Genomic DNA, 22372 nt, shown 5'->3' on the forward strand with positions numbered 1-22372 from the left:
GTGCCCACCTTGGGAAAGCTGGATTTGAGGACATGGGAGAGCTACTCCTCACTAAAGAAAGAGAAGAGGACATCCCCCTTGAGAATGGTCAGCAAAGCTTGGAGGGGTCAGGGCTTCTTGCCTGCACAACTTCCTCATGCCCTGATCCTCCTCTTCCCCAAGGCTTCATTATGGAACTGGCTAGCCAGCTGATGAGGTGACAGACTGCCCTGTCCCTTCCCTCTTTCTGAAAGGACCAAACTGCCTCTACTGGACAGCAGTTGTGAAGAGTTTTAAAGACTAGAGCTTCACAAGGATGTGAGGAGGAAGGCTGGTCAGGGCAGCTCTGCTGGTCTCGCTGCTATCCCTGAATCGCAGTGTGGCTTTCTCAAAATCTGCAGCTCCAACTTCCCACCTTAAATCTCAGACAGCAGCAAAGCACCGGAGCAATTTTCTCAGCTGGCCTCAGAGCAGAAGTAGAAGCAGGTGAGAATGAGATTAAGGACCCATTTTCTATGAAGATCCAGCAACAGCCACGAGACTTCTGCTCTCAGAAAAAGGATGGAGAGTCTCACTGTCCAGAGATGCCACACCCAGGCTGGCACCTGAAGCTGCAGAAATGTCACAGGACAGCTGGGAGCCCACGATGGGCTGATCTCAGCATGTTGCTTCCGAAACAACCGGTTCTTTGAAGGTGCCTTCCTTCAACATCGTCACTTACATCTGCTGACTTATTTAGCGAAGGATCTCTATTGTGCATTTCAGGATAAAGGAGGGGGTGGCTTCTCCGAGAAATCCTCCTTAAATGTGCACCCACGTGCATGCACACACCCACATCCTCACACATTCACATGCTCAAAACCCCGCAATGGGCACAGACGTCTCACAGAGAGTTCACCCTACATTCCTAGTTCAGAGAGGTGTCGGGGTACAGCTAAAGGCACAGGAAGCTCAAGTCGGTCACAGTATCTGGTACTCAATCAACCCCCAACCCGTAGCTCCTCTGGATGCTTACCTGTACCCTCCAACTCTCCATCTTCTCAATCTTAACCCAGATTATGAGCAATCGAGGAAGCTTCACAAAGCCCAAGGAGAACGAAGAGAAGAAGGTGCAAACGCCACCACTACCCGCTGGACCATCCAACCCCACATTAAAAAAAACTTGTCCATCAACTGTTCTCTCCCCTCTTCCTCCAGCTAAGTCTCAGGAAAGGATAGAGGAAAAGGTGAAAAGTTTTGGGAGGGTGGACAGTCTGAGAAAACAATACAATATTATTTTCTCTGAGTATACAGAAGAGTATAAACGTACAGAGTATATAAATGCACAGAAAAAGCTCTGTTATAAATATGCAAATAAGACCAAGGGTGGTGGCAGGGGCAGGCGCAGAATTGTACAAAGGGACTTTACTCACTTTTTTTTTTTTTTTTTCCTGAGATGCAGTCTTGCTCTGTCACCCAGGATGAAGTGCAGTGGTGTGATCTTGGCTCACTGCAGCCTCTACCTCCTGGGTTCAAGTGAATTCTCCTGCCTCAGCCTCCAGAGTAACTGGGATAACAGGCATGCGCCACCATTCTTGGCTAATTTTCATATTTTTATGGGGTTTCGCCATGTTAGCCAGGCTGGTCTCAAACTCCTGGCCTCAAGTGATCTGCCCGCCGTGGCCTCCCAAAGTGCTGGGCAGGCATAAGCCACAACACCCAGCCAACTTTCGCCTTTTCTATGAGGTTTAAATTTTTTTCTAAGGAAAGTGACTTCTTATATCACTTTATGTAATTTAACAAACGTTTTTTTCTCTTTCTTTCTCTCTCTCTCTCTCTCTCTCTCTCTCTCTCTCTCTCCCTCCCTCTCTCTTTCTTTCTTTCTGCTGGGGAATACCATACCCAGTTGCTAAAGGAAATAAATATTTTTTCTCCCTCTCATTTTTCATTTTAAAGAAAGGAAAGAAAACCCTATTCCCCTCCAATGTTGAATTTGCTGAAGGTCAAATTCTAGTGCCTATAAACTTTGATGATGTCCTATAATTTACTATTTTTTACAGGTGCTACAGCTTTTTTTTTTTTTTTTTTTTTTTGAGACAGAGTCTCACTCTGTCGCCAGGTTAGAGTGCAATAGTACTATCTTACTTCAACCTCCGACTTCCTGGTTCAAGTGATTCTCCTGCCTCAGCCTCCCTAGTAGCTGGGATTACAGTCACGTGCCACCACGCCCAGCTAATTTTTGTACGTTTAGTAGAGACGGGGTTTCACCATGTTGGCCAGAATGGTCTTGATCTCCTGACTTCGTGATCTGCCCACCTGGGCCTCCCAAAGTGCTGGTGCTCACAGGCATGAGCCACCATGCCTGGCCAGTGCTACAGCTTTTAATAGCAAAAGTAATTTTTCATTGTTCATTTACAGCATGGAAAGGGAAAAATATCTGTTGGGTCTGACATGTCTACGCTAAAACACTTTATTTTCCTTTCTAGTCAATAAGTGAACTAAAATTTACTTCTTGAAAATAGATGCATATGTCTATAATGGACACATAACCTACGTGTCTACGATCAAGCCTTGGGGAAAAGCAATAAAATAAAGATAAATACCCAGAGAGTGGCCAATACCATCTGCTAACAGAGCCTGACTTTATTAAATATATCTACATTTGAGAAACCACTGGTCCACAAGGTCAAAGATTTCTTGGGTCACCAACCAATAAAAAGAAACAAATTCTAGCAATCCCAGTCCTCCACACATGTGAAGAAAATTCCAGAGTGTGGAAGATCTGTCACTTTGGGGCTATGAACCATGACAGGGGTGGAGAAGGAGTGGGGATAGAGATGAGACCAGGAGGAAGCTAGGCAGCTCCATCCTTCTAAAGAGGGGCCTCACCCAAGCCTCAAGCAGGCTGAGTGAGTGCATCCTAGCGCTGACACAGGACATAATGTTGGCATTCCTGTAAAACAATGGCGGTGGAGGGAGGATGCAAGGGTAAGTGGGTAGGTACTGGCACGTCATGAAAAGTGCACTGGCCTTGGAGTTTGATATGTGGGTGCCAACCCTAGCTTGGCTTTCAGCCAACAACACGATAATGATGCCCTTCACGATAACGAAGAATATTAAACATTTGAGCATTTACGACATATCTGCCAGGCATCATGCTAGGCCCTCGGCATGCATGACCTTGTGTGATCCTCGCTGCAATCCTCCACTTGTTCCTAACGATTATCCCCATTTTGCAGAGGAGGAAGCTGAGGCTCAGGCTGGTTACATAGAGAGGCAAAGGTCCAAGCTAGTAAGTAGCTGGTGACATCATGACAGTGCCACCTTAACCTCTCTAGGCTTTCCTTGCTGCCCCTCACCTGGTTTCGAGGCTCCTAGAGCCAACACAAACAATAAAAGTCCAATAACCCAGTTGTTACCCAACATGCTCCTGCTCCTGGAGGGGAGGCCCAGGAACCAGCATACCTGGATCCCAAGGAAGGTAGAGCAGAACAGCCAGACCTGGGAGTCCTCCCCTGACATTCACACATCTCCCTGGCTTCACCAAACAGGGAACCAGCATGGAATGTGTGTTACTAACAGTCTGGACCCCGCTGCTGTGTGGCTCTGATGGGGGTGAGGGCAGTGAGAAGAGAAACCTGTTCCATACACCCATGGGCAGGCTCCCTGCCAAAACCCGCCACACACCGTCTTCCTGTTCATTTTGCCTCATGGATGATTTTTAAAGCTTTTTAATTGTCCTTAATAAATTACCTACATGTGCATGATTGTTACAATAGTTTCATTAATTTTTCTCCAAGCATCTAAGCTGTTTATCACAGAAGTGTTAATGGAAAAGAAAAACATGTCAGGCAGGCACTTTCTCACACACTCTGGGCTTGGGCAAATTAAGGCTTATGGGATTGCTTTCCCACACCACAAACAATTAGGGACGTCTTTATTTCATCCGGGCAAATCGTCTTTCAGCAAGGCTAGAAGGAGGATGCCCACCAGAGAGCCCTGCAACTGCCCACTGTGGAAGCAGCACACAGATGCCTGCCTGCCTCCCGTTCAGTAACTTGTAAATGTATTTCCACTCCTTTGGCTCAAACCTAAACTGATAGTCCTCAGCGCTCACAACTTGCTCCAAACCAACTAGGAGAGACACGTCAGTGATATTTCAGATGAAGGGCTTCTTGGTATCTGAGGCTTCCACAGATACCAAGAATTATCCTGGTCTCATCTCTATCCCCACTCCTTCTCCACCCCTGTCATGGTTGACAGACCCAAAGACAGAAGTAAATTGTCAGTGTCCGTGGGGGCTGGGGAAAGATAAGAGGAAGACAGTGATGACCAAATGTGTCATTCCAGAAGTCAAGCAGGTGGTTCCAGAGTGACAATGGCACAGAATGCAGGCACTGGGTCATGCAGTCCTCAGGGGACAGATCGTCTGGACTTCCAGTTGTCGGAGAGGGGAAAGGGGCTTCTGGGAGATTGGGTATAAAACCTGAGACCCACCCCCCCGCCACCCGCCGATGCCACTACACATATTTATCATCCAATCCTGGGCTTGACTGCACAGCTGTGTCAGCTGGGCTGTACTCATGTGACAGGAGGATCAGGACTCAGATAAAACATGGAACAGGTCCTCCACAACTGGTCCCTGCTATCCGGGGGCCGCCCTTCCAGAGAAGGGTGATTTAAAATTTAAAACTTAAGCTGGGCACAGTGGCTTGCTCCTGTAAACCCAGTTACTCGGGAGGCTGAGGCAGGAGGATTTCTTGAGACCAGGAGTTCAAGACCAGCCCAGGCAACATAGGGAGATACTATATCTACAAAAAATAAATAAATGACAAAACAAAACAAAAAAAACTAGCAGAGCATGGCAGCACACAGCACACACCTATAGCCCTAGCTACTTGGGAGGCTGAGGTGGGAGGATCACTTGAGCCCAGGAGTTGAGGCTGTAGTGAGCTATGATCGCGCCACTGCATTTCAGCCTGGGTGATACAGTGAGACCCTATCTCTAAATAAGTAAATAAATACTTTGAACAATTTTCTAAACTTGTACTGTGTCAGTTGAGATGCTTCAGCTTTGTTGTCAAGGGTGACGGTCAATCTCTTTGCAGCACATGGATTTTTGGAGCCAACTTTTACATAGCAACCTTGCATCAAAGCATATGTGAGTGCAGCTATACAATAAAGTCCAAAGCTTCAAGGTGTGCCCCAACCTGACCCCAGCTCTTCTTCCCAAAAGGTTAATTTCTTGCCACACCAGATGATTTGGTGTTCCTCTAACACACTGTGCCTTTTGTCCGTGTGGGTTCCTTCTGTTGCAAAGTTCTTCCCATTTTCATCTGTTCTATCCAACTCCCACTCATCCTTCGGAGCCCCTGCTTTTTATTCCCAGATGGAGCCATTCAGTCAATGATGTTCCTACAGCATGTGAGTGCATCTCTTTGACAGCTTAGTGGCACTGTAAGAACATTCCTAGAGTTGAACGGATGCTTGACCTTTTCTCCAACTGGTGTCCCTCAAGGTATCGACGGTCGAGCACTTCTGCTGGTGCCTAAACAGGGAAAGGCCCTATTCTACATGCCTGGCATCTTCAACATTGAGACCAAGTGGCGGAGAGCCCCAAAGGGGGCCATCTGTGCAGGGACAGAACATCCCACTGTTTTCCCTGCAGTAGGTCCTTCACTTTGAGCTTCTTAGGGTGCTGCGAATTCTTCCTTCTGATCGTCCCCTGGCAGAGCCCCATGATCTGGTCCTGCCACGTCACCAACCTCATCTCCCCTCACTTGCTCACTGTCGCCAGCTCCCCTCCTTCTTTCTGTTCCCTGAAGTCACAAAACTCCTTCTTGCCTTGGAGACTGCATGGGCTGTGCATTCTCCCTGTCCATGGACTGTCACGTGCCACAGAGATGCCTCTCTGAAGGCTATGCCTAAATCAACACCCTCACACACACTCCCACCCCACTCCCCAGTCCCTCTGCAGCCTAACACTTTCTTCCCTTTCCTCTGCACCAACTGGTATCAGTAAGGAGTGTGTTCACGTATTTGTCTTCTCATTTCCAGTCTGACTCCCCATTAGATTACAAACTTCATGAGAGCAAAGAGCTTGCCGTCTTACTCACTTCTGTATCCCCAATACCCAAAACAGTGCCTGGCAGAGATGGGGCACTCCTAAACATTTGTCTCATGAGTCAATGAAACTCATACCGTCATAGAACAAGGTTTGCTCTCCTAAGCCCCTAGAATAGCATTCATATTCTGAAAAATGGCCTGGTCCTGCTGAAGGAAGCCCAGGAAGCACGCAGATTGGGGCACACTTCGGAATTCGGGGAGACACCTCCAGGGAGCACTGGTAAGAACTCGGTATGAATTCACAAAAACTAGTTGCATGTTAATATATGCTGCCTCCTCCTTAAACAGCTTATAAACACTATAATTTTCTTCACTAAAACACTGTCTAATAGAACCAACTCCCCTAATTACAGATGTTTGTATGCATTATAATCTTTATACAATTAAACCTACTAAAAAGAATAAATGATTAAATGCACCCCCCCACCGCCCTGTCACTAACCCATCCCTCCCCAACCACCAAAAAAACAAACGACACAACAAAAAACCCCAAAGGTGCTGAGGATACCACGTTGAGCTATAGATAGACAAAAGTCCCAGGAAATTGAAATTCAGGCTGACACAGAACTTTGTCACTACAGGAGGTAAAGTCAACTTTCAACTTCAAACCCCAGCATCTGACAGCTCAGCATCTGACTTCAATGTCACATAAAAGGCTTGTGTGTATTGTACAAAATGTCTCATTTCAGGAGCGAACATCTTCCTTCACACACTTCATCTCCAGACACAAACACGCGGCTTGGTGACCGAAGGAAGCTTTTCTGGGATCATCTCCTAAAAATTTCACAAACGCATTCCTGGCTCGGGGGTATTTACCAGGAAGTCTGCGGCGACTCCTCTGGAGCCAGGCAGGTTTAACTGATAAGTCCCTCTTTGGGACACTGGCAGTGCATCCTGGGGAAAACATCCATCATGGAATTTCTATGAAAAACGCCCGGATATCAGCTACTCTTCCTATGCTAACGTTCCATTTTTTAAAAATTCAGCATTGTGAGGAGGAAAGGGGAACTATGCCCCGTGAATGCCAGGAGCTGAGACAGGTCCTCCTGTTTGCATCCTGAAAGGGTCCTCAGCACAAAGCCATGTTATCTAAACCCCTGAAAAGCCAGTGGTTGAAAAGGAAGAGCAGGCAGACAGGCTTAATTACAGTCACAGAGCGGACACCCCCCCACCCCCTGCCAACCACGGGCTTTCCTCTGGATGTGCCCTGAAAGGTCCCTTTTCCTACCTGGGCCACTGGGCCCTGGCAACCAGAATAATCATTTCTGCCCTTCCAGGGACAAAGCTCCCCAGCAACAAAACAGGATGGCCTAGTGGAAAGATCTGTGTCACCTCATGGGCCCACAGTGAAGGGCTCTGGGCATCTTCTCAGTGCTGTGTTTTTTTGGTTTTTTTTGGTTTTGGTTTTTTTTTTTTTTGAGACGGAGTCTTGCTCTCTCGCCCAGGCTGGAGTGTAGTGGCACACTCTCAGCTCACTGCAACCTCTGCCTCCCGGGTTCAAGCAATTCTCCTGCCTCAGCTTCCCAAGTAGCTGGGATTACAGGTGCCCGCCACCACACCCAGCTAATTTTTGTATTCTTAGTACAGAAGGGGGTTTCACTATGTTGTTCAGGCTGCTCTTTAACTCCTGACCTCGTGATCCACCTGCCTCGGCCTCCCAAAGTGCTGGGATTACAGGCGTGAGCTACTGTGCCTGGCCCGTGCTGTGTTCTTGCCTGTAAACTAGAGCAGATGACAGAATCTGCCTCCTAAGGCTGCTGATGGTGCACTGTAGATGCTGTGTGAGCAGCGGCTGTGATGATCAGACACAGGATGCCTTGCCATGTGCAGGAATTCTGCAGGGTCACTCAGGCCTTGGTAATCTTGGCCCTAAAAGGCCTCTCGAGTCCTTTCTAAAAAAGGGTTTGAGGCGAGGGGAATGGGGCAGAAGTCAGCAAGCACTTAGCTTCTCCCGTTTCTTGTCTTCTTCCCCGGCTCTTCCCCATCCACCCTAAACCAGAGATGATCAGATGTCAGCTGCAATTCCTGAGAACCCGTTAGGGCATCTGACACAGACACCACTGGACTCATGGGGAGAGAGGCATCCGCCCAGTTTTTGGTAAGGAAGAAAGCAAAGTGGCATCTGCTGAGGTTTACTGTCCCAGGCACGTTGCCCTGGGTGCTCACCCTGTCCTCACAAGCCTCTAAGGTAGGGACAATGATGATCCCTTTGCCTCTGGAGGAACTGCGGTACAGAGAGGTGAAAAGCTTTGCCCAAGGACACAGCTAGTGAGTGACACAGTCCAGGCTGACCCCCTGACAAGCCTGCCGCACACGAGCAGAGTAGCCACATTCAGGGAGCACGGAGGAGATGGGATTTTACGTGTCGGCTCAGCCCCTAACTTGTTCTTCGACCTGAGAGACCCCTCCTAGGTACCGAGTGCTCCCCTCTGCAGAATGGAGTTGGCCCTTCCAACTGTGTTCTACGGATCTGTGAGTCACCAAGTTCTAGGGCTTTCCCATTCAAGTAGCCTCTCTCAGCCCCTTTTCCAGGCCTTTCTTCAGTGGTTGGGGTACAGATTGGGCAGCCGAGGAGAGGCAGTTCCTGCTGGTGCCACGTGTGGCCGGCACAGCTGCCAGGAAGTCCTATTAGTCAGCACCAACAGCTGCTGCCACAAACACGCGGTGCAAACGGAGGAGACGCGCCCAAGACTCTGCTAAACCTTGGGGGTGGTTGGAGAATGAGAAGAGCCAAGGAAAAGCAGGAGTCCAGACCTTCCAGAGGGCTCGACACATGGCCCCTCCTCTTACCCAAGACCGAAGCCACAAAGTCACCTGAAGCCAAAAGGCCCCACTCAGCCCCAGCCAGCCGGCTTGGCTGGATTTTGCTGTCCTAAGTGGACCCTAAGCTGTAGACAGGCACAGACGTAGGCCAGGCAGACAGGCTGCAAGAGGTAGCTGTCCCCAGAGCCCCGAAGCCCCCAGCCGTCAGCTTCCCTGTTCCCTCAGAGCAGGGAAGGTGCTGGCAGGTGGGAAGTAACCCCTAACTCCTTCAAGGTGGGTTTGTAAGTATAGGGTCTCCCCCATTAGCGCTTTTCTTCACCCCTTCAAACTTTAATAAGGGTGATTTCTGTAAGCATTCTCAGGCTCTCCTGTTTCAAGGAGCATTAAATTTCCAGCACTGTCTGCCAGAGATATCCCAGGCCCCCAGCGAGCCGGCAGGAGATGCCATTCTACACACCTGTCAGGAAGAAAGGAAGAGTAAGATGGCCCCAGGCCAGCGCCGCCTTCCTCGCTCCCACCACTCTGCTCTCTGGGCATTCCAGGGTCTTGTCAGCATCCCCTCTTGATTTTCATCCAGTCTCATCTTGGGCAACAGAACCTGGGGTTGTGGGGTTTTTCCCAGAAGAAGAAACACGTGAGGAGAGGCTAGTGGAGAACAAAACACCCATTTCTTCCGGGAGAAGGGGAGGGGAGATGGCTAACTGCTGGTCAGGCTGCACAAAACCCTACAGAATCCAACAAACCTCGTGCTGTTTAAGAAAACTAAACGCCCAAACAAAAACCTCTCCAAGTTCCGAATCTTACAGCAACTCCCCTTTATGAAAGTGAGGTTGTTTATGCTTGAAAACCAAGAAAGCAAATGTTTCTAGAAGGTTTATAAAAATCAGCTCTGTTGGCCGGGTGCAGTGGCTCACGCCTGTAATCCCAGCACTTCGGGAGGCTGAGGCAGGTAGATCACGAGGTCAAGAGATCGAGACCATCCTGGCCAACATAGTGAAACCCTGTCTCAACTAAAAATACAAAAATTAGTTGGGCGTGGTGGCAGGCGCCTGTAGTCCCAGCTACTTGGGAGGCTGAGGCAGGAGAATCGCTTGAACCCGGGAGGTGGAGGACCCAGTGAGCAGAGATCGCGCCACTGCACTCCAGCCTGGAGACAGAGCAAGACTCTGTCTCAAAAAAAAAAAAAAAAAAAATTAGCTGTGTTGATGTACAGGACCATGAACCCACGCAGAGGCCAGTTTAAATGTAGAGCTAGCAAGGGAGGTCTCCAGGGTGAAGGGAGGAATGTCTCCCTGGGATCCTTTCACCCTTCTGTCCTCCCCATGAAGCTACAATTATGAAATAAATAGTGAAATAATAATAAAAGAGACCCCTGCAGGTATCACCTTTGCCCAAAACAGACAACTATAAAAACAATGACTACTATTGCTACATACACACCTACTGTGTGCCAGGCAACATGCTCAAGTACTTCCCATATGGCAATTAATCTACATAATGTCCCTTATGAGGCTGAAATTACATGCATAAGCTTAAACAACAAAAAGGAAGGAAGGAAGAACAGAATCAGGCTGAGAGAAGAGGGAAAAGAAAGTGACCCTGATGAGAGATGGCCCCTGCGCTGGACTTTACAGAGGGACTTTGTCGTATAGGGTCCTCTCTTCCTAAAACAAAGTCTCCAAGAAGTTCAGAGATTTACAACATTACTGAGTCCTGAAGCTGAGATTCAAAACCCAGTTCCAGCTGAGTGCAGAGGTCTGTCTATATGCCAATGATACTTTCATACTTCTTGAAAAAAAGTCTACCTCCCAGCAGTGAAAACCAGCCAGCCCAGCTGGTTGCAGAGTGGTGAGGTGACAGAGCAGGCAGTGTGTAGGGCATGGGGACACCTCCCAAAGGATTTAGGAGAGGCAAGGGGCAGGGGGTGACCAGAGTTCATATAAGCTACTCAAGAGCCTCAGGGCGGCAATTTAGCACCAAATGCATGAAAAAGAGTCAGCCCTGGGCCTTGGAGGGAGTGGAACCCCTCCCTCTCCTTGGTCAGCCATCTTGTCCTCATGAGTCACCAGGCCCAGGCAAGGGTGTGGGTGGTTCTGCAAACCCGTCCCCGTCAATGGAAACAGAATACAAAGACTTCATCCTCACATTAGTGGGTTACCAGCGTCACTGACTCCTACAACGCGCTGCCTGAAAACATCCGTCTCCAGCACGACCAGCTCCCTGCAACCCCGGGAGAGCGGCAGGGGGCAGTGTTGACAGGAGCAAGCTGGCCAGAGCCACAGCTCCCACCTGGGATGGCCCCTGACCCGAGGCCTCCTCTGAGCCCCCGGGAACCCCTCTGGCCTTGTTTCCTCAGGAGTAAAAAGAGATTGTCCAGGTCTCAGAAACCTGTGTTTCTGCGGCTTAAAATACAAGAAACACCAACATCCCAGGCATAAATAAGGGTAGCTGTGGCCTCTTGGGGGACCAGAGGACCGAGGTAAAGCCCGCTTCCCCACCTCCTCAGTCCTTACCCTGCACGCCAGGAAATCACGTCCACACCCATGCACAGGGGCACATAAATGAACAAACCCACGCTCAGACCCAGTACACAGAGTGTGTGAGCCTGCACAGACTGCCATTCATTCAAGTCCCATGGCAGCCTGCCAAATTATAAATAGCCCAGCTCGTTTTTCAGATGACCAGCGATTCAGCAAAGTCCTCTGGCCTTCAGCAGTATATGAGCCTCCTCTTAACCTCTTTCAGCTAGATGCTCAGCAAGGAATCCAGTCTGACCCAGCCACGCTAGCTAACCTTAGGAGTGCACAGACACACAGACACACACACACACACACACACACACACACACACACACACACACACGGATAACAAACCCCAGGTAAGACTGTCTGACAAACAGCGTCTGACTGATGCTAAGCCCACAGATACGGGGTCCAAAGGGGTATGCAAGTCACAAGAATGACAAACACAAAGCTATTTCAAAGGGAATGAGGGGCACGCTTCCCGTCCCCCAGCAAGCTCTCAGCAGTCGGACCCAGCTGGCCACCCAGTTCACTTCTCAGACCTCTATTAGAGCATGGGGCACCCATCGCTACCTCTTCAGCTCGCAATTCAGAATGAGCCCTGGCTCCCCACCCTTTCAAGCACAGTTCAAACTGCCTTGCGTGGCTTCTAGGTCAAAACACCACAAGTGACCGGTGGTTTGAAATAAACACCTAACTCTGGGAGACCAAACAGTGAAGATAGATCACTTACCCTTACCCTAAGCTATAATCAAAGAGATAACCACTGGTATTGAATCTTAGCTAGAACAGATCCCCCCTCTTATCCCACCCCAAGTATCACAGACACAAGTTTACAATGAGGTTCTAATTACCTCCAATTTCTCTTCATTGTTTCAATTTCCCCCTCTGGCCCTCACACACTATCCCAAGACTTCAGTCCATCGCTAAGAAGGTAAGAATCCTGGAAATGTATTCACTTATCAGATTCTTAGGAAATAGTCCAAAGTCTGAGCTTTCTCCTATGCTGTGAGCTCCTTCTCTACAAATTAGCTGGACATGGTGGCGCATGCCTGTAATCCCAGCTACTCGGGAGGCTGAGGCAGGAGAATCACATGAAACCGGGAGGCAGAGGTTGCAGTGAGCCGAGATCGCGCCACTGCACTCCAGCCTGAGCGACAGAGTGAGAGGCTCCATCAAAAAAAAAAAAAAAAAAAAAAGACAAAGCACATCTCCCCAGTGCCTGGCACAGGACCTGCAATGCCACCCTCCATCTGATGAATGAAAGTCACCTCAAGGGAGGTTCCTGTGGGATGTTGATGAAGGCTTGGGTTAACCCAACTCTCTCCCTGCAAATATCTAATCTCTACCATCAGCCAAGGAAGTGCTTTCTGCAGAGTCCTCCTTGTCCTCTAAATCAAGTGAGGCCATAGTTTGACAAGGACATGCCACAACCAGGTTCAGTGCAAATCCTCATCCAGACCTACAAATACCTCTCAGCCTCCAACCTGTAAATCCCATGAATCACAGAGGCTTGATCGGAGCAAACAAAAACTGCTAGAAGCCAACGCTTCCCCAGCATCAACCAGAGGGAAGGAGAACTGTGCCTTAATCATGCCTCGGGAAACAGACACCTAATGAAAGTGGTCCCCTGCTGCAACAAGTCCCGAGCAACTCAACTCAACAGACACACAACAAAATTCCTAGGCTGGGCAGGGTGGCTTATGCCTGTGTGGATCACCCAAGGTCAGGAGTTCAAGACCAGCCTGGCCAACATGGTGAAACCCCATTTCCACTAAAAATACAAAACAAATGGCCGGGCGTGGTGGCAGGTGCCTGTAATCCTAACTACTTGGGAGACTGAGGCAGGACAATCGCTTGAACCCGGGAGGCGGGGGTTGCAGTGAGCAACCTGCGCCATTGCACTCCAGCCTGGGCAACAAGAATGAAACAAACTCGGTCTCAAAAACAAAAACAATAAAAAAATTCCTATGGGAGAGCTGCAGCCCTCAGGCCCCAGGCTCCGGTCAGACTGGGATTGCCATGGGTCTGCTCTGCTCCTCCGACTAAACCCCTCATCTTGACCCACTTCCATTTTTCCCCTCCTAAAATACTATATTTTTTTGAAAAATTCCTTACAAGGAGTGTTTTATTTTCTTAACTGAACTGTGGCTTTCAAAACAGGCCTGACCTTCCTGCTCACCACCCCTCCTTGTCACGGAGCAACAGAAATTAAATTGATTTTCCCTATCAGCGCTCTGCATCTCAGTGATCATGCCCAGCCTCCAGAAAGTCTGCTTTCTGCTCCATCTCACGACACGAACAGAAGCCCTGTTGCTAAATCTAACCCCACTGGCTCAGGAAGGAGGGGATAGAGGAAGAAGGGGTAACCGAAGGGCACAGGTAACAATTTATGGCCCCCTTGTCACTGTGGTCTTATCTCTGCGGCCAGTCCCTTCTGAGAAATGGTACCCGTTACTAAACTCCCTCTGGGGGAAAGCTATTCCCCGGGGCCTGACTGTTGGCGACAGGTGGCCCAGCCAGGGAGAGGAAAGCTTGCTGTGGGGACCCCATCCTGCCTTCCCCACAAACTACTCCTCTGGGCACGTCCCCAGTCAGGCACCCCAGCTCAGGCTAAACCACCTGCCCCACCCCACCTCTACTGGTGCACTGTCTCTGAGGAGCACGGAGGTGGAGGCTGCTGCAAAGACAGGAAGGCCAAACACGCTCAGAGGGGGCCCTCCATAACCACCCAACCCAAATAAGGTCCCGTTCTCTCTCGTAGGACACACTGTGCTTTCTTTTCACAGCACCTGTGGCACTTAGTAATTACACGGGTGCATGTGCATGTCTTTCTGCGTGCATCTCTAATGTTGGTCTGTCACACCACATTAGGTCCCATGAAGATGAGACCATTGTCGCCTTCTTCTCTATAGTATTAAGCACTTAATATTTATTGACTAAGTAAGTAGAAAAAAGATGCACTTTATTACAGGTTATTAGAAGCAGGATACTAACTTATTTGGGGTTAGACCTCTTTGGGAATTGTTTGGTCCACACAGAATGCAGGGCATAGAATACATGAACTTGTAGGGTTCTCTGTTTACCTTTTCTCATCCCTCTCCTTATTTTTGTCTTGTTAACGAGCCACCAAAAATGCATCCCTGTCCCATAAGGAAGAAAAGAGGGCCAAGGACAAACGTGTGAAGAAAAGTTCATTGCAGTGAACATTGGAATTCTACCTGGCAACCCACGGAAAACATTCTTTCCCTCCTCTCCCCGGTCCCTCCAGGCATGGCCCCATAATTCAACCCCCAATCATTCTATTGCCAACCATCATCCCCAGGAATGACAGTCCCACTGTGTCAAGTCCCTCCTGCAATTGGAATTCGAGTTCTGACCTGACCCAAGTTCATTATTGGCATCAAAGAACTCTGGCTCTTTGAGTCATCTTTCCAATGATCTGGAAGCAAAAGCCAAGAGACTTCATTTCTTTATTTCTACTTCATTCTGTTCCAAAGGGATTGGAGGTGTCTTACAAAAATAGGTACAACGCAACAAAAATAGATGAATAAATGAGTTAGGATGGGGAATAAAATAAATCCAAAAGTAAGGTTACTGCCCAGAAATATGCATCACGATTGATAAAGGCAATCCCAAGAAATGAGACGCCAAAATGTTCTTTCTGAAATTCCCTCCTCGTCAGGAAGATGGAAAATATTTCTGCTGATATTCAACAGACACTTGACCTACCATCCAAGCCTCGGCTCAACCTTGGGGATTCATCAACAATGCACACACCAGGCTCCGGGCTGTTAAGTGTCTCTGATGTCCTTGAATCCAATGTCAAGTGCTTCTCAGCTGGGGAGAGGTGAGTTGCTGGAGTCAACCCAGGAGAAGGGACAGGAAGGGTGGGAGCAATGTTTTCTCTAAAACCCGAGTACTGTCAGTACTCATCTCTGCTTGCAAAATAACCCTGTCTGACCTTGGGCAGAACCAGATGCTCTCCTCAGTCCCTCCAATTCTAAAACTTTTATGATATTATGATTAACCGCTGTCATATTCAGGGGAGTGGTTTCACTGGAATGCCCAAAGCAAGCGGCATCTTTCAATTCCACTCAACTCTCCAATTCTGCCTGCTCTCACCCCCCTGCCTTCTCGGTGGGCATGGGCTGCCCAGACCCAGGGGCTCCTCTGCCTCAGGTTCTTGAACCTCTCAACTTCCATTTCCCATGCCTTCTAACACTCATCTTAGCAGAGCAAGGCCCACGCCGGATCTCTCTCCCCACATCCACCCAGCCGAGCATCAGTTTTCTTTAGTCCACACTTTTTGGAGAACCCAGTAGCCAGAACACAAGTACAACTGGTTTTTCCACACATTTGTGAACACACATTCCTCCTTCCGTAATCTGTTCCCAGTTCCAGTCTATCTTCAATAGAAGATATTTACTGGGTGCATATTCTGTGCCACAAACTCTACTAAGCCCCTTTTGTGAATTTTCTCATTTAACCCTCACTGCCCCCCATGTGAGGTAGTTACTTTATTATTCTTCCCATCTTACAGAGCAGCATATTGAGAGACTCAGTGAGGTCAAGTCACTTGCCCAAGGCCATGCCTGGATTCAACCCCAGGTTCATCTCATTCCCAAGCTCTGAACCACTACACCGTATAGTGACACCCGCTTCCACAGGCCATTTGGAAGCTTCCTGATTTTAACTGCTTCATCACTCAGTTATGGATTTTTCAGGCATGCATTCATTCCAAGAGCTCACCCTCCACCTCCAGCATGGAAGTTGTGGGTTTCGTGGTCCAGCAGACCTGAGCTCTGACCTTTATTCAAGGCCCCACAACCTCTCAGAGCTTCCGTTTCCCACGTGTATAGTAGAGCGAATCCCCCAAGCCTCCTATAGCCGTAAGAGTGTGGCAGTTCCTGGATGGGTAAAACTTTTTCTAGGAGGGATGGACTTACCCCCTACCCCTCCAACAATTTCACATAAAACATGAATCCATCACTCAGTCCCATTGGAAGGGCAATGAATCCATCCCCAAGAACTGAGGTGCATTCCAAAGGAGACTTACGTGAGACGGCACAGCCCTGAGGCCCTCCCTGGCTGGGGAGGTCTCTTTAATGTGCAGAAACGATTTTCTAATTAAGTGGTGAGCATGCTGTATTGACTTTAAGTGCACGAGTAGCTCAGGGGAGGAAGACAGTGGATTAGAGGTGTACGGCAGAAGAACTGAGCTGGGCACTAAAGCCAGATCACCTTTGGTGCTCCTAGCTCCCCACTATCCGGTCTCTACAGAACAATCAGAGAGACCTTTAAAAACACTGATCTTGTCACCTGTCTGCTTAAAACCTTCCAAAGGCTTTCCATGGCACTTGGAACACAATTCAGACTTCTTACCCTGGTTCACAAGGCTCTGCGTGGCCCATCTGCCTCTTCCCCCACACACCAGGTGCCATCACACCTGTCTTCTGTCTGAGTCTTGAACTACCAAATTCTGTCCCGTCACAGGGCCTTTGCACTGCCTGCTCCCTCTGTGGGAATGACTGTCTCCTATATCTGCACACAGCTGGCCTCTTCCTTCATTCAGGGCTTAGCTTCAAAACCAGCTTCTGAGAGAGCTTGCCTTACCACCCCTATCAAAAGCAGCCCCAAGTTGCAACTCAAGGGAAGATCAACAAAAAATAATAACAATAAAATAATAAAAAAGAAAGAAGCCCCAAGCAGTCTCTCCTACATTAGTGGAAATTTTCTTCATAGTAAAGAGAACTCTCTGCTATGTTTGTTATTTGCTTGCCATCTGAGTGTTTTCCCCTCAACCCTCCACTGAAATGTATGTTTCATGAAAGTGAGAGTCTTGTCCATCTTATATCCCCCAGTGCCTAACATAGCACCTGACATGTTGAAGACACTCAGTCAAAACTGGCTGGCCTTATGTTTACTGCAGCACTGTTCACAATAACCACGACATGGAAACAACTTAAGTGCCCATCAATGGGTAAATGGATAAAAAAAAATTGGCGCATACACACACACACACACACACACACACACACACACACACACACACACACTACTCAGCCTTAAAAAGTGAAATTATATCCTTTGAAACAACATGGATGAACCTAGAGGACATTATGCTAAGTGAAATAAGGCAGGTACAGAAAGACAAATATTATATGATCTCACTTATATGTGGACTCTTTAAAAGTCTAACTCATAGAAACAGAGAGTATTAGTAGAATGGGGGTTACCAGAGGATGGGGGTGCATGGGGAAGGAGGGAGATGTTGGTCAAAGCGTTTGCTGGTCAAAGGGAGATGCCGGACAACGTTTCAGTTAGACAGGAGGAGTAAGTTCCAGTGATCTATAGAACAGCATGGTGGCTATAGTTAATCGTCAGGTAATGTATATTTCAAAATCATTAAAATGTGCCTGGAATGGCGGCTCATGCCTATAATCCTAGCACTTTGGGAGGCCCAGGTGGACGGATTGCCTGAGCTCAGGAGTTCAAGCTCATGCCACTGCACTCCAGCCCGGGCAACAGAGCAAGACTCCGTCTCCAAAAAAAATAAATCGTTAAAATGTTCTTACTACAAAGAAATGGTAAGTATGTGAAATGATGGATGTATTAATTCACCGGCTTTAATCACTCCACAATGTATACATGTATCGAAACAAACATCACATTGTACCCCATAAATATAAACCATTACTATTCATCAATTAAAAATAACATTTAAAAAAATTTAAACATCACATTGTACTTCCCCACCAAAAATTAAATTTAAATTTAAAATATTCGTGTCATACAAAAAACACTGGTTAGGAACGGAGAAGGAGGGGACCACAGGAACACGCAACAGTACAACCACAACCCGCACAAGCGATGCTTGAGGAAGGGGCGCATCTCCGGGGCTGATCCACTCCGAAGACAGTGGGCAATCACCAATTAACAAAGCGAGGGTCCGCGTTAGGAAGTCTGGGAGGCCAGGCAGGGGTGGCAGCTGTGTACAGTGAGAACAACCCTGCACTCAGAATTTGTGGCTTCAAAATACGGCTTCCCTATTGTCTTGGTTTCCTAGGGCTGCTGTAACAAAGTCCTGCAACCAGGTGGCTTAAACACCAGGAATTTACGTCTCACAGTTCTAGAGGCTGGAAGTCTGAAATCAAGGTGTCATACGGCTGGTTCCTTCTGAAGCTCTGGGGAGAGTCTATCCATGCCCCGCTCTTGCCTTCTAGGGGCTCCCAGCAATCCTCGGTGTCCCATGGCTTGTGGATACATCACTCTGATCCCTGTCTCCATGTTCATGGGGTCTTCTCCCCATGTGTGTCCTGGATTCGACTTCAGATCTTCTTATAAGGATGCCAGTAACTGCATTAGCACCCTCCTCCCAACAGCATGACCTCGTGTTACCTAATTATATCTGCAAAGACCCTGTTTACAAATAAGGTCACATTCTGAGGTTCCAGGTGAACGTGAATTCGGGAGAGAACGCCATTCAACCCAGTACACCCAACAATTCGGCATGTCATCTTAGAGAAGCCACCTGCAATGTCTGAGCCTCCCTTTCCTAGTTGTTCTATCACAGGTCTCAAATCCTTTCCCTAAAGGGAGGTGGCAGCACCGATCATGGTGCCTGTCACTCTGGAAGGGCCCATGGACATGAACTGAGTTGAGAGGACTGTAGATTCACTGTGGCGGGAAGTAGGGAGCCACTGCAAGCTGGGAACGGAGGATCGTCCACTGAAAACAGGATTTCAGGAAGACACATCTGGTAGCAAAGGGCAACACAGGTTGGGGCAGGAGGGACTGTGACAAGGAATCACATCAGGAAGCAGAAGGGGTTCAGTCTCGCTTGCGATGGGGACAGCAGACAGAAGAGAGAAGGAGTGAACACAGGAACCGCTTAGCAGATAAGCATCAGTCTCAACGAGTGAGTCAGGAAGAGCCGTCAGAAATGCCATTCTTCTCCCACACAGGGACTCAGGGCAGGAGAACAGACTGGAGTCAGTGAGGTCAGTGTGAGGAGGGTGAAGGTGAGAGGAGCCTGGAACATTCAAATGGAAATGCCCAGCAGAAAGGGAGTGGGGGAGTCAGGCAGGGAGAGGGCTGGGCTGCCAGCGGAAACCAGGAGGAAGAGGGAGAGCGGCCAAGGCCATGAGCATAAACATCTCTGAGGAAGAAGCCAAAGGGCCAGCGAGCATCTCATCCCAAGGACAGACTGCCTGATTCCAGAGAGGGCAGCCCTTCAAATGCCCGCATGTGACTGTGTCCACCTAAAAACCCAACCCCAATGTTGGGAACCACTAGAGAAACACACACTACAGAAACCGGAGAATGGCTATGAGCCCAGGAATACAGCCTCCTCCGTAAGGAGGCAGTGGGGCAAGGCATGGAAAGAGGGACGCCAGCTCCAGTCTCTTCTGGGCCACCGACCCTGAGCAAGTCTCCTGGCTCCTCGGGGCCTCGCATACCCTCTATGTCACAGACGAGGAAACTAAGATCCCTTCCGAAGCCGAAATTCCATGCTTCTCATCCACCAGAGCCACATTAAGTGCCTGGTAATTCAATAATTCAATTAAGAAAGCTCAATGTTTTTCAAGCTTAATATTTAATGGAAGGGTTACGAAGTGCGACACAACTCGGCGTGATTAATAGTTACAATTAAAGACCGAACGTGTTGAGGGGAGAGAGGCACAGATTAGTGGGAACACATTTATGCTGCAAAGGGACAGAGCGAGTTGTACCTACAGACTGGGAAGCCTTCTCTTCATATTCCACACCACCGCCAAGTGCCCGGCGGAGTCTGTGCTGCAAGAGGCTGTTCTGTCTACAGAACCAACGGACTGACTTGCCCAAGTGCAGGTGGACGTGACTAGGGGCAGAGAGTGAAGTGGGGTCCCTCCCAGCCTCCCCAACAAATCAGAGCTTGTTTGCTGCAAAGCTGGAACAAGGCCCACCCTGGTGGGGCCTATCTTCTTGCCACCACAATCAAGTCTTCCAGAAGGCAAACAGGTAAGAGGAAGAATGCAATCTGCCAGACAGGAAGATGCAGTGGCTGAGCTTGGACAAACAGCTCCAGGGGTGGCAGGGACTTGTTTTGACATCTGTCTTCTCATGTCAGAGAGATCCTCATTCCAAGACCACAGGTGCCTCTGGCCTCCAGTAACCCACATGCAGGTTATATAGAAGACATTCCGTACTGACCATGCTACAACACAGCTGGCCTTGGGACCCTACACGGTGGCCATTCTGAACCACGGGGCCCTGATTTCTGTGCTCAGGAGGAGCCTGGTTCTGAGCATCAGGGAAGAAGAGAGGGCCGATGCCTGGAGTGCAGCCTGCCTGGGCTCCCACCTGTGAGTCTGTGCCAGTTATGGAAAAACTGGGCCTGGGGGGATCGATTCTTCAAGACAAGGAGGGTCACAATGAATGGGCAGGAGATACCATCTGACACGGAATGGGTTTCAGCAACTGAGGGCATTTCACCCAATTGTGGAATAAAACACCTGGTCCTCAACTAAAAGCTTTACAGCTAAAGAGATAGCAAATGGAGTCTGTTTGTTTCTAATTCTTGGAGGAGTCTTCTCCATGCTCCTAAAAGCATAACCAGTGCCAAATTCAGGAGGAAGAGGTGGGTAGGACAGCCAATGCACATTCTATAAACAGTGAAAATTCCTTCATCTTCATGGCTAGAGGACCCCCTATGCTCTGATTCCTCCACCCAACCACCACCACAGCCTTGCCTCCTCCTACCACCTCTGCCAACTTGGGCTGCCATCCTTGGGTTAGAGGGCAAGCTAAGTCTAGAAACTCAGGGCCGCCAGCACATGGGCCAGGGAAAAGTGGGTGCTCAGAGATCTTCAGCCTTGAAAAGAAGACAGACAGACAGAATCTGTTAAGTGCAGCCCTGGAGCCTCTTATATGGGAAAATTGAGAGGTAAAGAGCAAGAACAAGAAAAATAAATCCAATGAAAATAAGGCCATTACTTTAGAGACATGCGTATTAACGAGGACTTTTGAGGGAATGAAGGAACAGCTGGGCTGCAGCACCAGCACTTCCTGAGCCCCCATGTGCCAGACCGGGAGTGGGGCAGAGGGTACAAAGAAGAAACTGCCATTCCTGCCCTCAAGGAACTTGCCCCAGGGGCAGTGTGGACACTCATTACCAACACCAGACAACCACACGAGAAGAGAAAGAAGGTGGACTTAGATTTGGCTGAAAAAAAAAATGTTTTTACTAATTAATTACAGTCACTGATGTGAACTGTTTGCCATTCGTGCCTAATTACTGTGCAGCAAAACGATGGTGTTTACCATCAAAAGAGCATCACTTCACTTTAAGGTGAGTTTTCTTTGGGGCTCCAGAATTTCCAATGAATGGGCACTGTGTAGTAGCATTCACGGTCATATGCTGACAACCTCAAGACATTGGAGGGAGTCCCATCCTTATAAATAATAAGGCACATATGATTCAAATAAATGTTGGATTGAGCATTCACTGTGTGTGAGGTCCTCTGCTAAGGACTTCCATGCATCTGTCTCCCTTAAGACTCCCAATCCTATAAAATACTTTCTACTTTATCACCATTTTACAGATGAACTTGCCCAAGGTCACACACTTGGGAAATGGTGGGGGCAAGAATGGCAGCCAGGCCTGCCTGCCCCCAGTGTCCACGTTCATCACCAGTGTGACCACTGCAGAGCGAATGCGCTGGAGGACACACAGCAAAATGCTGGTTTTCCAGGATGAAACCAGAAATTCTCCCTTTTGCTTAGCTATTTTAATTGTTTTTTTTTTTAATTATCTAATCGATGTGAAAGACCTGAGGGTTTGTCATTTCTATGGTTTGTTTGTTACAGACTAGAGCTCCACTAGCTATGACTCCCCGCAACCAGGAAGCCTAATCAGGGGTGGGGAGGTGGGAGTCCAGGCACGCAGGGCAGGAAAAGCCCTTGCTGGTCATCCAGGCCAACAACCTTCAACGTGCTGCAAACGTCCTTGCTATCTGGTC

The 22372-nt window shown here is 48.6% G+C and overlaps 1 protein-coding gene across 14 annotated transcripts in view; it reads right to left on the reverse strand.

Moving 5' to 3' along the window:
- Nucleotides 1-22372, reverse strand: part of MSI2 (musashi RNA binding protein 2) — a 468587-nt gene that overhangs the window by 273145 nt on the left and 173070 nt on the right. The window lies entirely within an intron of this gene.

The sequence above is a fragment of the Papio anubis genome, chromosome 17, assembly GCF_008728515.1.
Source record: "Papio anubis isolate 15944 chromosome 17, Panubis1.0, whole genome shotgun sequence".
Taxonomy (NCBI): Eukaryota; Metazoa; Chordata; class Mammalia; order Primates; family Cercopithecidae; genus Papio; species Papio anubis.